Here is a 15,960-nt window from a genome sequence, read left to right on the forward strand (position 1 = left end):
CCCTCAGGAACAGTCATAGGGGAGGGGAATAATGGGAAAAAGGCGGGGGGGGGGGAATGAGAGGATACAAGGGATGGGATAAACTTGAGATGTAACAAGAATAAATTAATAAAAAAATAAAAAAATAAAAAAAATAATAAAAAAATAAATAAATAAAATAAAAAATAAAAATAAATAATAAGAATAAAGCCTATGGTAAGAGTAAATGAATAAGAACAATCAAATCCATAAATTTAAAAAAGAATTCTAAGAAAGTATTTGTTATATATCTATCTTAAGAAACTATGATATGTATATTATTATCAGGAAATAATATAGCCAAAAAGTGTTGGTATAATAAAAAAAAATCAACCTTTAAAATGAAAAAAAAATCTTTTAATTACTTTCCTGTGTTAGCTTTTAATCATTGTGACAAATAGCTAACAGGTAAGGGAAAAAGGACTTGTTTAGATTATGGTTTATGATATGTTGATTCACGGTCAGTGGGTCCAGTGCTTCTGGGCCAGAGTGCAGCTGAGCATCATGGTACATGGGCAATCCAGAGCACAGTTGCTTGTCACGGTGAAAGGAAAGAAAAGACAGTAATGCAACTTAGCTAGAAGCAACATAATCACTTGAAGATCATATTCCTAGCAACCCATCTCTTTGACATAAAGCCCTACTTTCACAGTCCCACCACTTCCCAATAGTACACCGAGACTTGAATCCACTATGAATCAAACCATTGACAATGCCAGTAACACTATGATCTACCTATATCTGGAAATATCCTCACAAATGCATCCATAATAATCTCCTAAGCATGCCTCGATACCTCAGCCTGACAGTCAAGATTAGCCATCACAGTAAGAGATATGGATGGGAATAAAGAAAATCATTACAATATTTTAAATTAAGGTAGGCAAAGCAATCTGGAAGACAATATATTGTGCAGCAGTCTAGAGAATCCACTTAATATCATGGTTGTTAGAATGTAAGGTTATAGAATATATTATTGAAAATGTGTTTAGGAAAGTGATCTAGATTTGAGGAAATCCAGTAAAATAATAAAAATTATAGATGGGAAAAAGCCGTTCAAAATGAACACAAAGGCAAAAATAAGAGAAATGATAACAGAAATTTGCAGATCACATGTTTGAGTAGCAGTCAGGGGTCAATGCATGAATCATGTCTCTGTGAACAGCTTATGATAACAACAGCAATCAAGGTGATAATATGTCGTTTGGTCCAATACTGATAATAATAATGTCTAAGATTCTAAACAGCAAATGCAGGACATTGAGTCTCTTCAATACTTTGATAACATGCGATGATCAATACCTTCTCAATTATTTCAAAATGTCTCTTTCTTTGATGACATCATCAATAATGAAAAAGGTATGTTTTATTTTAACTAAAAGTTCTGACATATTATACAATAAGAGTTGCTGGTGACAAATGTTCCAAAAGTAAAACTGAGTGAACACAAATCTGAGAAGTGTATTGATATTATGCACATGGTAATATTGTAGTATCATAAACATAGTTATAGACTTTAAAAATATTTCAAGAAATCCTATTAGAACCACAACATGAAACAATAAACACAAGGACTGTAGAAATTTATTATGTTGCTTCTAAGACAAAATTAGACTTAGTGATTCCAAATGTATGATTCTCAGGCACCCAGTGATAAAGATAGTGGCAGGTGCAAGCAAGCATGGATCTATGGATAATAACACTTTTACATTTCAAGTAAATATTCAGAAATAATACAAATTTAAAGATGATAGTTCATCATTTAGCCAGCACTGCTCAGGTTCTGAAATACTTATTTAATGAATCTATAATTGCCTAATGATATGGGTGCCAACTACATAATTTATCCAAAATACTGTTTTGCAATTGATAAAGAAAAGACATTCCTACAACTAATCTTAGTTTCTTAGGGGTTAAGATGATTTTAGGTGAAGAGAGATGTTTTAAGTTTATGGAGATGAGTTAGGATAGATATTAATTTACATCCAGAATTTTAGACTCATCAAGACAGGAAAGATGTTTTCTTCAAAGCTGTCAAGTACAAATAGCCAAAACACTAAGAATGTAACATCTATATAATTCTTCATTCTGTCATGATTCTTCTTGCTGTAGGTATATACACATTGTATATATGTGTAATAATATAAATGTACATGTAAAAATATTAAAATATATTTAATAAAAAAAGAAAAAAGATATTCCTGTCCAAAAAGGTAAGCAAACATGAACTCAAGAAACTTTAGCCTTGTTTTAATGATTAATTTTCCTTGTTATAAAAAAATATACTGCCTTCAAACTTGAAGTTATAGTTTTATGGTATTGTAAAAATGTGATACTAGCTTGTTTCTCAAGTTAATTTTATGCATAAAATAAAAACTAATTTATAACTATTCCATCTTCTTTAATGCATTGGTTTTTAATATGTTGTTGATAACAGGCATATTTGATTGGTCTGTCTAGTTAACTGATAGTGTCTGTTATTGGGATCAGTGTGTACAGTTGAAACAGTCAATTAGAAAACTAAGAAAGACAAAATGAAGCCTAATATTTTAGATTTCTATTGCAAAGTGAAATAAATGATAGTCATACTGATGTTTGGATTCTGTTTGAAATGGTACATGTGGCATTTTGTAACAAAAGATGCAATTAGCATCATGGCTGGCACTGTCACATTGCATCGGAAACACTTCACTGGATGTCTGTCAAAATCAAAGCAGCTGTCACAATTTCACATAGAAAACTATTTTAAAGAACTTCTTGTATACTGAAGTTAAGTCAAACCAGTAATTATACAGATAACAGACAGGATGCAGACTAGAAAATTAATACATTTTTACCCCCAAATAATTTTGCTTTACCCTTTCTTGAGATTTTTTTAATGTGACTTTGAAAAAAAATCTCAAAGATGATGGACGATAGTATTATGACAAAATTTGCCATTCTACAAAACACAGGAGATTTTTCCCTACTAACTGCAGCCTCAGATATCTGTCAGAAAAATGTAGCATTTTGCCCCATGTTAGTTTTCTGTCTCATGACAATGTTATTCCATTCAATCTTGAAGTTACTGACTTTTTTATAGAGACATTTATTTCAGAGACTGAGACAAACATGCACAGATAATTTACAAGATTAACCAAGGACCTTGGGAATAGATATAAAACACAGGAACCACGGATTATACATTAGTAATATGCAAGAACATTTTGGTTTTGTCTTTTAACTGCTATGAAAAAAAAAATCTTTGAAAAGTTAAATTTAAGGAGCTCTTTAAAGCTTTCAGTTGAACTAATAGTTCCTGCAGTGAAGCTGGCCTTTTTCAGTCCTTGGTCTGTGATGCTGCTTATGAGAAGTTGTAAATGAGCCTGGAGGAGAATTTTGATAAGACTTTGAGCATGTCATTCTAGTTTCCTAATTCAATATTTTTTATAAATTTTACAAATACAGATTGTTCTTCTTCTTTATACTATAGTACAATAAAAACAAAATATTACACCAGCATTAGCAATATAGTTACAAGTGATATTGTAAAATCTATTTGAAGGTCAAATATGTATAGGAATCTTAAACAATCTATGGTTTTCTCAAAGATTAAAACATCTCTTGTTTTCCGCATCTGATGGAGATAAACTTTTATCTGGTGAGATGAGGGCCACAAGTGCAAGCATATCGATCTGGAATAAAAGTTCTAGGTATCAATACGTGTCTCCTTCCTTACAGGAATGGATTCAGAGTGAGTGGTTCAGTTACCTAACAAGGTCTGAGAGGATGTCTGTCTTCAGAATTTTTAGGGCAATCTACAAACTCTCCAAGTGAAGTCAGAGGAGAATTGGATCCAGAGAGTAGAAAAGGCAGGTGTTCTGAAACTATTAGACAGCAGATACCCACAGTAGAAATAACTTTAACATTTAGCTTGAACCAAATAGAGAGACACTGGGTGTTTAGTGGAATGTCTAACAGATGTGTTCTTAACTGCATGACATGGGGCTCTGGTGACTGTGAAGAAGGAGGCCACTCGCCTTTCCATACCACTCCAGCCTCTGCACACAGCTGAACCTGTAAAACCATCATTGCAGCATGGAACAGGCTACATCTATCAGGTCAGTCTTCAAATCAAGTCTTCTTTGGCAGTAATATGAAGGATAATGATACTAGTCCAATCAAATGCCAGCCTGCTGAAACAACCAAAATCCTATTAAAGATGTGCGAATTATTCATATTTTTGACAGTATATAACTGTATGAAAATTTAAAGGGGGAAACATTTTGGTTTTGTTTTTTGGGTTTTTATTTTGTTTTCTGATTTGTTTTGGGTTTTTTGTTTTGTTTTGCTTTTGTTATTATTATTCTTATTTTTATTGTTGTTGTTTCAAGACAGGGTTTCTCTGTGTAAGAGCCCTGCCTATCATGGACTCACTTTGTAGACCAGGCTGACCTTGAACCCACAGATACCTGCCTATCTCTGCCTTCCTAGAAATGAGATTAAAGGCATGTGTCACTATGCCTGACAAGGGGAAAGTTGTTAACATCTTTGTTAATAAGGCAAATAAGAGTTTAAATGACTGAGAAAAAACCTTACAAGGGCCTAGAATAAATCACGATACCAAGATAGTCTTTTGTGGATGTATGCACACTTTGTAAACTGAGTCAAGTCACTAGGGCAAGAAGGTTGTGAGTTTCAGATCAACATGGGATAATAGCTACAAACTTTATAAATGTAAATTAGTACACGATTGGAGAGTTCAAGCTGTGATTTTGTCTAAATACTATGGCATATAAAATTTATAGAGGGATTCGTCAGAATAAAACATTTTAGGATCAGCTGTACTTCATTTGGAATTCCCTGTCACTAGAACAGCAAAACACAGAGATTATGCAGCTCAATGGAGACCTTTTTTGTCCCTGTTGTTTTGGATTTGTTGTTGTTTTGTTTGTTTGTTTTGCACAGGTGGTGCTGTAGTGCTTGGCCACACACAGTCAAAAATAGCCAATTTAAGACTTACTTTATATAAACAGAGCTCAAAATATATTACAAATCTGTATAAATATAAATCTATAAATCTACTACATAAGCTGTTAGTGTTCTGTTCAGGAAGTTGTCTTTTATGCCAATGAGTTCAAAGCTCTTCCCTACTATTTCTTCTAATAGATATTTGTGTTTGGTTTTATGTTGATATCTTTAATCTACTTGAACTTTAGTTTTGTACAAGGTGATAAGTATGGATCTATTTGCATTTTTCTACATGTAGACATCCAATTAGACCACCACCATCTGCTGAAGATGCTATCATCTTTCCATTGTATGGTTTTGACTTCTTTGTCAAAAGTCAAGTATCCATAGATGTGTGGGTTTATTTCTGAGTCTTTGATTCGATTCCATTGATCCTCCAGTCTGTTTCCATTACAGAATTCTCAACAGAAGAGTATCAAGTGGCTGAAAAACTCTTAAAGAAATGCTCAGTGTGCTTAGTCATCAAGGAAATGCAAATCAAAACAGTTCTGACTTTAGGTCTTACACCAATTAGAATGGATAAGATTAAGTAACAGCACATGCTGGTAAGGATGTGGAGAAAGGGAAACACTCCTTCATTGTTGGTGGAAGTGCAAACATACACAACCACTAGGGAAACCAATCTGGTTCTTTCTCTGAAAAATGGGAATAGTGCTACCTCAAGGCCCAGCTATACCATTCCAGGGCATATATCCAGAAGATGCTCCACATTTCAAGAACTTTTTCTCAACTACATTCATATCAGCTTTATTTGTAATAGCTAGAATTGGGAAACAATCTAGATTTCCCTCAACCAGAGAATAGATAAAGAAATTGTGATATATTTATACAATGGAATGTTACTTAGTTATTAAAAACAAGGAAATCATGACATTTCCAGGCAAATGGATGGAACTAGAAAGAAAATCCTTCTGAGTGAGGTAACCCAGAACCAGAAAGACATGCATGGTATATTTTCACTTATTAGTGGATACTAGCCATATAATACCAGATAACAATACTACATTCCAGAGATCTAAAAAAGCTAAATAACAAAGATGACCTTAGGGAGAATGCTTAATTCTCATCCAGACAGGCAAAGAGAATAGACATTGGAAGTGGTTGAAAAGAGGTAGTAGGACAGAAGCTGGCCATAGATGTCTTCTGAAAGACCCCACCCAACAGGGGCTCGATGCAGATGCTGAGACTCACAGCCAAACACTGAGCAGAGAGCAGGGAATCTTATGGAAGAGTTGGGGGATAGCAGGACCTAGAGGGAACAGGAGCTACACAAGAAGACCAACAGAGCCAACAAATCTGCGGGGGCGGGGCTGCAGAGACTGATGCACCAACCAACAACCATGCACTGAGAGGACCTCAACTTCAGATATAATTGTTAGTCAGCTCAGGCTTTACATAGGCTTCCTAATATGGGAAGTAGGGGCTGTCTCTGACATATACTCTGGTGCTCACTTGTTGATTACTTGCCCCTGGAGGGGTGGCCTTGTCAGGCCATAGAGGAAGAAGATGCAGGCAATGCTGATGAAATATGCTGGGGTCAGATGGTAGGGGAGGAGGTTTCCCTATTTTGAGGATTAAGGGAGGAGAAGAAGGAAAAGGGAGGGAGGGTAGGACTGAGAGAAGACAAGGGACAGGGCTACAGTAAGAATATAAAGTGAATAAATTTCAAAAAATAAATAAAAATTTAGAAAATACTGTATATAGATAGCCATAATGGTACACACTTTTCAAGGCCATCTTTATCTACATAGTAAGTTCTGGACTAGCCAGAGCTATGTAGTGAGACCATGTTTCCAAATGAACAAACACACAAAAATATGACTTAGAAAAATATTCAAGAGGAGTCTTATCTCTAATAGTAAAATATGATCCACAAGTGTAAGGCAACTCACAGGTATGAATATAATTGGTTAGTATTGCTCTGCAAATAAATATGTCAGTGTCTTCACAAGCCAAGAATATATGACATAGAAGTTACATTACTCAGCATTTATCTTTAAAAGATAAGAGTTACATATGGAGAAATACATGGAATGGAGAGAAAGAGGGGATGGAGGGAAGGAGGGAGGGAGAAAGAGAGGGAGGGAGGGAGAGAGGGAGAGAAATGATGATGAATGGTTTTAGAATGCAGTACATCCATAGCATAGACAACTACTCAGTTATAAAAGGAATGTGGTATTGAGGAACACAATGGCTAGAAAAATAAAATAAATTTCATAAGTGAAAAGGCCAAAACCTAGTTCTCCTTAAGACATATGGGTCGGATGTGTCTGATTAGTCACCATCTCCCACTGTGATTTCTATGTTGACACTGATCTGTAATGTGGTAGTGCTTCGTGAGTAGAATAAGATGGCGTCATGGGTGTGAGGCTTTCATAATGGGATTAATGTCTTTACAAGAAAAGACAGTAAGGACGTTGTTCATTTTAAATATAGGTCATTTAAGGGCACAAGAAGGCAGTATTCTGCAAGCCAAAACGATGGAACTCACTAGGAACTAAATTGATCAGCCTTTTGATCTTGAAATCTCCATGCTACAAAACTCTGAAACCACAATGATTGCTGTGTAGATGTTTGCTGTTTAAGCCATATACATAACTCTTGCTGTTCAAGCCATACATATGATGCTTGCTTTTTAAGCTATATACAGGAAGTTTGCTTAAGCCATATAGTCTTTGGCATTGTGTATAACAGTATCAGGAGACAAAGACATTATAATATTCCAGTTACATCACCCTTGAAATTTAAAAAACTAGAAATGAAAACAATTAGAAATGAGAACTCCCTGATGGCAACCAGGGGTTAAGGAATGGTTGAAATAGGAAAACCAAACACAAAAACTAGCTTTCCATATAAAATGACAACCCAAAATACACCACCATAAGCAAAGTCTTCTGCATTTTGATGGTGTCATTTTCCTTTCAGGTTATTGAACAATATGCCTTCAAGATGCAGCTAGTGGGAGAAGTCAATCAGAATGCATGGTGTATCTCTATGTTATTTTTAAAAATACATGCATTTAAAGATTCTTCAAAAAATGTTTAATTAAGCTTCAATATGAGAGAAAATAAAGTTGCATATTATCAGCAAAAATCAGAATATACAGATAAATTGGGACAGCGTTCCTAATTCATAGATTATTTGCAGGAGAATGAATCTTCATTTTTTACCTACTGAAGAGATAAATATTTATTTAGGAGAAAAATCTGATATCAGAGAAGGATTTTATTTTAAGATGTCTGACCATTTAGAATAAAGAATCTAAAATCTAAAATAGAGGCTTAAACTAACAAATTGGCAGTTGTTTTACTGTTGCTGTGTCATTTTCCCACTAATAAGGTATTACATATACAACAAGTTCTTTAAGACTTTCTTAGGCCAAATAACAAGAAAGAAATTCTGTGTCATAGAAAATATAAATCTGGAAAACTTTATTATGATTTTTTAAAAAACATTATTTTATATTCCAGAATTAAATCTTAATATCCATCCACCTCTAACTAGTTAGCAAGTAAATAAATAGTGCGATAGAAACCTGGTGGTTCTCATTGCAGGTTTCATAATTTGTCAAAAAGTAGAAAATCTGGGAAGTAGCTGAACTCTGACTACTATGTTTACTATTTTATACTTTTTACCAAGTAAATTTCCATTAAGTCTTGGTGTTATGGGCTGATTTCACAGCAGGGCCGCCCAGAAGCTGACTTTAGAAAGGAAAGAATTGTCTTTTTAAAGTGTAAAAGAATCTGTGCATTTATTGATTTTCTTGTCTTTCCCTTCAAGTCCTTTGAAATATGATCAAAAAAGTGTCTCCATTTTATACACCACAATTTCCTTTTAATAGCTTTTCTCTGCAACAGAGTCAGAGCTCTGCCTTCCTAACTAAAGAGGAAAAAGCTGTTTCAGAAGAAAAAATAACAACCAAGCTAAGCCTACCCCAAACCACCATTAAATGTGTGAACATTTGAAAGGTCAGGGAAAGGCTGTCTGGTGGATGAGCTCCCAGTACTGAACTGCTCTGTCTGCATGGCTGGGCAGAGGTTTAGTTCCAATGCATAAGCATCACCTAACTACCCATTTACACTGTGATTTTTTTTTTCTTTTTCCTGCTTCATGTATTTGCTGTCATAACCTGATACACCCATACCCATGCATTGTTGCTTAGTTCCAGAGGTAAGAAAAAAAGATTCTTCTAGAATTCATGGAGCTGTAAACTCTTCATTCACATAGGTCCTCATACCTATAGCTCCATCTGCAAAACTCTTGCCAAAAGATATCAAATTACATAAAAATGGGGGGCATCCAAATATAAGACTTTTGTTGTTTTACAAAAGCTTTTTGAAGTTATTTTCAGGTAGTTTTACAGGTACAAATGACCTTCTAGCATTACCAGTGAAAATGTGTGCCTAGTGCTTCCAGTTGGAGTTTTTGGAGGTATTTAAAAGGAATTAATCCTCTTCTTTGACAGCAGATGTACTCCAAGACAGTAAGCATGCCTGCACTGATTTTCTTCATTAGTCTACCACAATTCCTCATGACCTCATTCATTTTCAAATGGTTTCAGTGTTCTTCTACATGCTGTTCTCACCCTTATTTTACATATTGGATAACCAACTGTGTGAATAGAGCCCCCTTTTTTGTTTGTTTGTTGGCTTGCTTGTTGTTTGGATTTTCTTTCGTTTTTTAAAAATAATTTATTTTTTATTAATTTATTCAGATTACATCTCAGTTGTTATTTCCTTGCTTTTCTCCTCCCTCCCTCCCTCCTTCTTTCACCCTCTTCTGCTCCCCTAAGTCTGTGACAGAAGGGGACCTCCTCGCCCACCATATCATCACAGTCTATCAAGTCTCATCTTCATAGCCTGCCTATTCTTTCTCTGAATGCCACTAGGCCTGCCCACCAAGTGGAAATGGTCAAATATGGGGCACCAGATTTCATGTCAGTCAGTCTCTGCTCTCCACTCAACTGTGAAAAATGTTCTGTCCATTGCCTAGATCTGAATAGGGGTTCAATGTTTACTGCATGTATTGTCCTTGGTTGGTGCAGTAGTTTGAGCAGACCCTTCTGGGTCCAGATCTGCCCGTTATGATGTTCTCTTGTTTCTAGAACCCTCTGGATCCTTCTATTTCCCCATTCTCCTGTACTTCTCTCACCTAGAATCCCAATAGGAGGTCCCTGCATCTATCCCAATCTCCTGGTAAGAGAAGACTTTCGTGAGACATCCCTTTTAGGCTAGTGTTCAATTATAAATGAGTATGTGCTATGTTAGTCTTTCTGAGTCTGGGTTAACTTACTCAGTATGATCATTTCTAGTTCCGTCCATTTGCCCACAAATTTCAGGATTTCTTTGTTTTTAATAGCTGAGTAGTATTCTATAGTGTAAATGAACAACAGTTTCTTTATCTATTCTTTGACTGAGAGACATCTAGGTTGTTTGCAGGTTCTGGCTATGACGAATAAGGCTGCTATGAACATAGTTGAGCATATGTCCTTGTTGTGTGGTGGAGCATCTTCTGGGTATATATCAAGGAGTGAAATAGCTGGGTCTTGAGGTAGCCCTATTTCCAGTTTTCTGAGAAAGCACCAGATTGATTTCTAAAGTGGTTGTACAAGTTTGCACTCCCACTAGCAATGAAGGAGGGTTCCCCTTTTCCCACATCCTCGCCAGTAGGTGCTGTCACTTGAGGCTTTTATTTTGGCCATGGGTGTAAGATGGACTCTCAGAGTCATTTTGATTTGCAATTCTCTGAAGACTAAGAACGTTGAGAATTTCTTTAACTGTTTCTTAGCCATTCAATATTCCTCTTTTGAGAATTCACTGTTTAATTCTGAGGCCCATTCCTTAATTGGGTTATTTGGCTTGGTGGTGTTTAGTTTCTTGAGCTCTTTATATATTTTGGCTATTAGACTTTTGTTAGATGTTCGATTGATGAAGACCTTTTTCTAGTTGTAGGTTGTCGCTTTGTTCTGTTGACAGTGTCTTCTGCCTTACAGAAGCTTCTCAGCCTAATGAAGTCCCATTTATTAAGTGTTAACCTTTAGGCCTGGGCTGTTAGAATTCTGTTAAGAAAGTTGTCTCCTGTACCTATGAGTCCCACACTATTTCCTACTTTTTCTTGTAACAGGATTATTGTCTCTGGTTTTATGTTCAGGTCTTTAATCTACTTGGATTTGAGTTTTGTGAATGGTCATAAATATGGGTCTAATCGCATTTTTCTACATGTACATATTCTGGTAGACCAGCACCATTTGTTGAAGATGCTATCCTTTTCCATTGAATAGCTTGGCTTCTTTGTAAAAAGTCAAGTATCCAAATGTGTGTAGATTTATTTCTGTGTCTTTGATTTCATGCCATTGATCAACCAACCCATTGTTGTGCCAGTACCATGATGTTTTAATTACTGTTGCTCTATAGTACAGCTTGAGATCAGATATGGTGATTCTGCTATAGGAATTTTGATTCTAGAGGATTGTTTCATCTATTCTGGGTGTTTTGTTTTCCCATATGAAGTTGAGAATTGACCTTTCAATGTCTTTAAAAATTGTGTAGATATTTTTATAAGGATTGCACTGTATCTGTAAATTGCTTTTGGTAAGATGACCATTTTTACTATGCAAATTTTCCTGATCCATGAACAAGGGAGATCTTTCCATCTTCTGATGTCATCTTCAATCTCCTACTTCAGAGATTTGCAGTTTTTATCAAACAAGTTTTTCACTTGCTTGGTTATAGTTATTCCTAGATATTTTATATTGCTTGTGGCTATTATGAAGTGTGTAGTATCCCTATTTCTTCCTCTGCATGTCATTTGTATATAGGAAGGCTACAGACTTTTTTGTGTTAATTTTGTGTCCAGCCATTTTGCTGAAGGTGTTTATCAACTGTAGAAGTTCTCTGATGGAATTTTGGGGGTCCTTTATGTACAATATCATATCATCTGCAAATAGGGATAATTTGACTTCCTCTTTTCCCACTTGGATCCCCTTGATTTCCATTTGTTGTTTTACTGCTCTAGCTAGAACTTCAAGAACTATATTTAAGAGATATGGAGAAAGTGGGCAACCTTGTCTGGTCTCTGATTTTAAAGGAATTCCCTTGAGTATCTCTCCATTTAATTTTATGTTGGCTACTGGCTTGGTATATATAGCCCTTATTATGTTTAGGTATGTGCCTTGTATCCCTGATCTCTCCAAAACTTTAAACATGAATGGGTGTTGAATTTTGTCAAACACTTTTTCTGAGTCTAAGGAGATGATCATGTAGTTTTTTTCTTTCAGTTTGTTTATATGGTGGATTACATTGATGGGGTTTTGTATATTAAACCATGTCTACATTCTTGGAATGAAGCCTACCTGGTCATAGTCAATGATATCTTTGATGTGTTCTCCTCTTTGGTTTGCAAATATTTTATTGAGTATTTTTGCATCAATGTTCATAAGGGAAATTGGTCTGAAATTCTCTTTCTTTGTTGGGTCTTTGTGAGGTTTAGGTATCAATGTGACTCTGCCCTCATAGAATGAGTTTGGTAGTGTTCCATCCATTTCTATCTTTTGGAATAGTTTGAAAAGTATCGGTATTAGCTCTTCTTTAAGGTCTGATAGAATTCTGTGCTGAAACCATCTGGCCGTGGGCTTTTTTTTTTTTTTTTTTTTTTTGGTTAGGAGATGACAATGACTGCTTCTATTTCTTTAGGGGAAATAGGACTATTTAGTTTGTTTATCTGATCTTGATTCAACTTTGGCAAGTGGAATCGATCAAGAAAATTGTCTATTTCCCTTACGTTTTCACATTTTGGGGCTAATATGCCTTTGAAGTAGGATCTTATGATTCTTTGAACTTCTTCAATCAATGTCTGTTGTTATGTCTTTCTCTTCATTTCTGATTTTGTTGCTTTGGATAGTTTCTCTTGCCTTTTCGTTAGTTTGGCTAATGGTTTATCTATCTTGTTGATTTCCTCAAAGAACCAGATCCAGTGGTTTTATTGATTCTTTGAATTGTTCTTTTTGTTTCCAATTTATTGATTTCAGCCCTGAGTTTGATCATTTCCAGATGTCTACTTCTCTTGGGTAGTTTTGCTTCTTTTTTTCTATGTCTTCCAGATGTGTTATTAAGTTGCTTAGATGGGATGTTTCCAATTTCTTTATAAAGGCAATTAATGCTATGAATTTTCCTCTTAGCACTGCCTTCAATATGTCCCACAAATGTGGGTATGTTGCTCCTTCATTTTCACTGAATTTAAAGAAGTCCTTAATTTTTTTCTTGACCCAGGTTTCATTAAGTAGAGAGTTGTTTAGTTTCCATGTGAGTGCAGGCTTTTGTTATTTCTGTTGTTGTTGGAGTCCAGGTTTATACCATGGTGATTTGATAGGATGCCAGGTATTATTTCAATCTTACTGTATCTGTTGAGGCTTGCTTTGTGACCTATTATGTGATCAATTTTGGAGAAGGTTCCATGGGATGCTGAGAAGATATAATCATTTGCATTTGGCTGAAAAGTTTCATAGATATCTGTTAGATCCATTTTATTGATGATGTTGGTTAGTGCCATTATATCTCAGTTTAGTTTGTGTTTCAATGACATTTCTCTTGGTCAAAGTGGGGTGTTAAAGTCTCCCACTATCAATGTGTGGGGAACAATGTGTCATTTAAGCTTTGTTAATAGTTCTTTTACAAATGTGGGTGCCCTTGTCTTGGGAGCATAGATGTTCAGAATTACGATGTCATCTTGGGTATTGATTTCCTTCACCTGATTGTACATATTTTTCTGAATTTCTTCCAGTGACTCTCTATAGGCCTCTTTTATATCTTCCACCTGTCAGGCTGCATCTTCCTGCATTTGTTTATGGATTTTATTCATTTCCTCCATTATCTTCATTACTAAGGAGCTGAGGTTTTGTTTTGTTTGTTTGTTTGTTTGTTTGTATTTCAGTTGTGTTTGAGTTCCCCAGGTTGCTCTCTTTGGTATTGCTGGGACCTGGAGATGCTATATTGTTTTGAGTTTCATTGTTTGTTTTTATGCTGGCCTTTACTAATCTTGCCTTCTTTGATGTTGGGAGGCAGCTGCTGATGTCCTTCATTGGTTCTTGAGTGCAGTTTGTTGGTGAGTGATTATAGGTTGAAGGCCTTTGCCTGTGGGGATTAGGGAACTCTTACCTGGGATAGGCAGGTTGTAAGGTGCGCCTGCACCCAGTAATGGCGACAGCGGCAACCGCTCCTGCGCGTGCACAGGCATAAGCTCTCCCAACGTGCCCCTCCTGAACAGGGGTATGCAAATGAAGTATTCTGGAGCTGCCCTCTCAGCCACGGGCATGCTAATGGGGCATGCTAATGAGGCATCCAGATACAACCTATGAGATATTGACACGACACATACACAGAGCTATTTAAGTGATGCGCTCGCGAGCATTCGGGGTCTTTCGCTTCAGCTTCAAGGGCGCTCCCAATAAAGCGCGATTGAGCAGAATCCTGGTGTCTGTGTCGTTCCTGCTGGCGGGAGGGCACGACAAGTGGTGCCAAAACCCGAGAAATCGAAAACAGCGCTCGGACCACTAGACACTTGCGAGGACCCTCGGGATCAAGAGACCCCGGGAGGATTCAGAACTCATCGCGCGGAGCGGCGGTACCGGTAAGTCTCCCTTTAAGGGCATGCCCCCATTTGGCATAGACCCCCTTCTGGCTGCAGGGCTACTCTTGTTGTGGGCAGCATTCATTTTGTGGTGATGTTTTTGCTTGAATTGTCATCGGCACGGAAAGGAGTGCATTTGTTGGGAATAGCGCAAAATGGGAAATCAGCATTCAACGACCTTCCTCAAACCGGTACAAGAACTTCTTAAGCAGTGCAAACTGAAGGTATCGGAACAAACAATTCAGGGGTTTTTACAGGAAGTAGATCAAGTTGCCCCCTGGTTTGAACCCACTGGCTCTTTAAACCTTGCTAGTTGGGATAAATTGGGCCGAGACATAGACAGAGCATCAGAAGAACAAAAGTTGCAGGCAGGGACGAAACCATTATGGCGCCTGGTGCGTGCTTGTCTGGAGGATAAGAGATGCGGGGATGTTATCAAAAACGGCCAACGAATGTTAGCTAATTACCAGGATAGCATGTCAGAAACAGAAGGAATGAACAAGAAAAGGGAGAAGAATAGCAGGAAAAAGGATAAACAAAATAAAAGAGCAGCTCAAACAAAGGAGGAAGAAAAACAGGAAGAAAAGAATATTAACAAGAAGCTATACCCGGTACTCGCTGAGTTCGCTAATTTGCATCTCAGTAGTTCTAGCGAATCAGGGTCCGAGAGCCATAGTGAAGAGGAAGAGTTAAGTACTGAAGAGGAACAGGACTTAGATGAGGCAGCCGCTCAATATGAGCAGGAGAGATACGGGCCATACGGAATAACACTGTCGGCACCCCCTCCATATAATTCTCAGTTCACTAGTAAGCAGAAACCCTCTAGAGGTAGCCATGACCTCACAAATACAGACAGCTGATGTAGTCAACAGTGTAGTAGAGCAAACAGCTACGGCATTAGTGACTGAAGAAAAGATGAATGCACATTTGCTTCAGGGCCTTTGTTTGGCCAACCAGAGAATAGATTTATTACAAGAACAAATGGTAGAGTTATATGAGTTGGTTCAGACCAGCTGTGTTTCCCATTATAAACATGTATGTGTTACCCCAGTGCAATACAACTTTAATGCTTCTTTTAATCAAAGTAAATTGCTATCAGAATACCTTGCAGGAAACTGGACGCTGGAGGCTGAAGAGCTATCCCGACAGCTCCTGGACCAAATTGCTCACCTGAATGGTACTCGATTGAAACCTCTGACCCTAGGGGAATTCACCTCTTGGCTGCATTCTGCGTTTTCCTACTTTAAGGAGTGGGTGGGGGTGGGAATTTTTGGAGCCATAACAATCTGTGGCCTCGTGTTCTGTCTC

Source organism: Acomys russatus, chromosome 10 (assembly GCF_903995435.1).
Source record: "Acomys russatus chromosome 10, mAcoRus1.1, whole genome shotgun sequence".
Classification (NCBI taxonomy): Eukaryota; Metazoa; Chordata; class Mammalia; order Rodentia; family Muridae; genus Acomys; species Acomys russatus.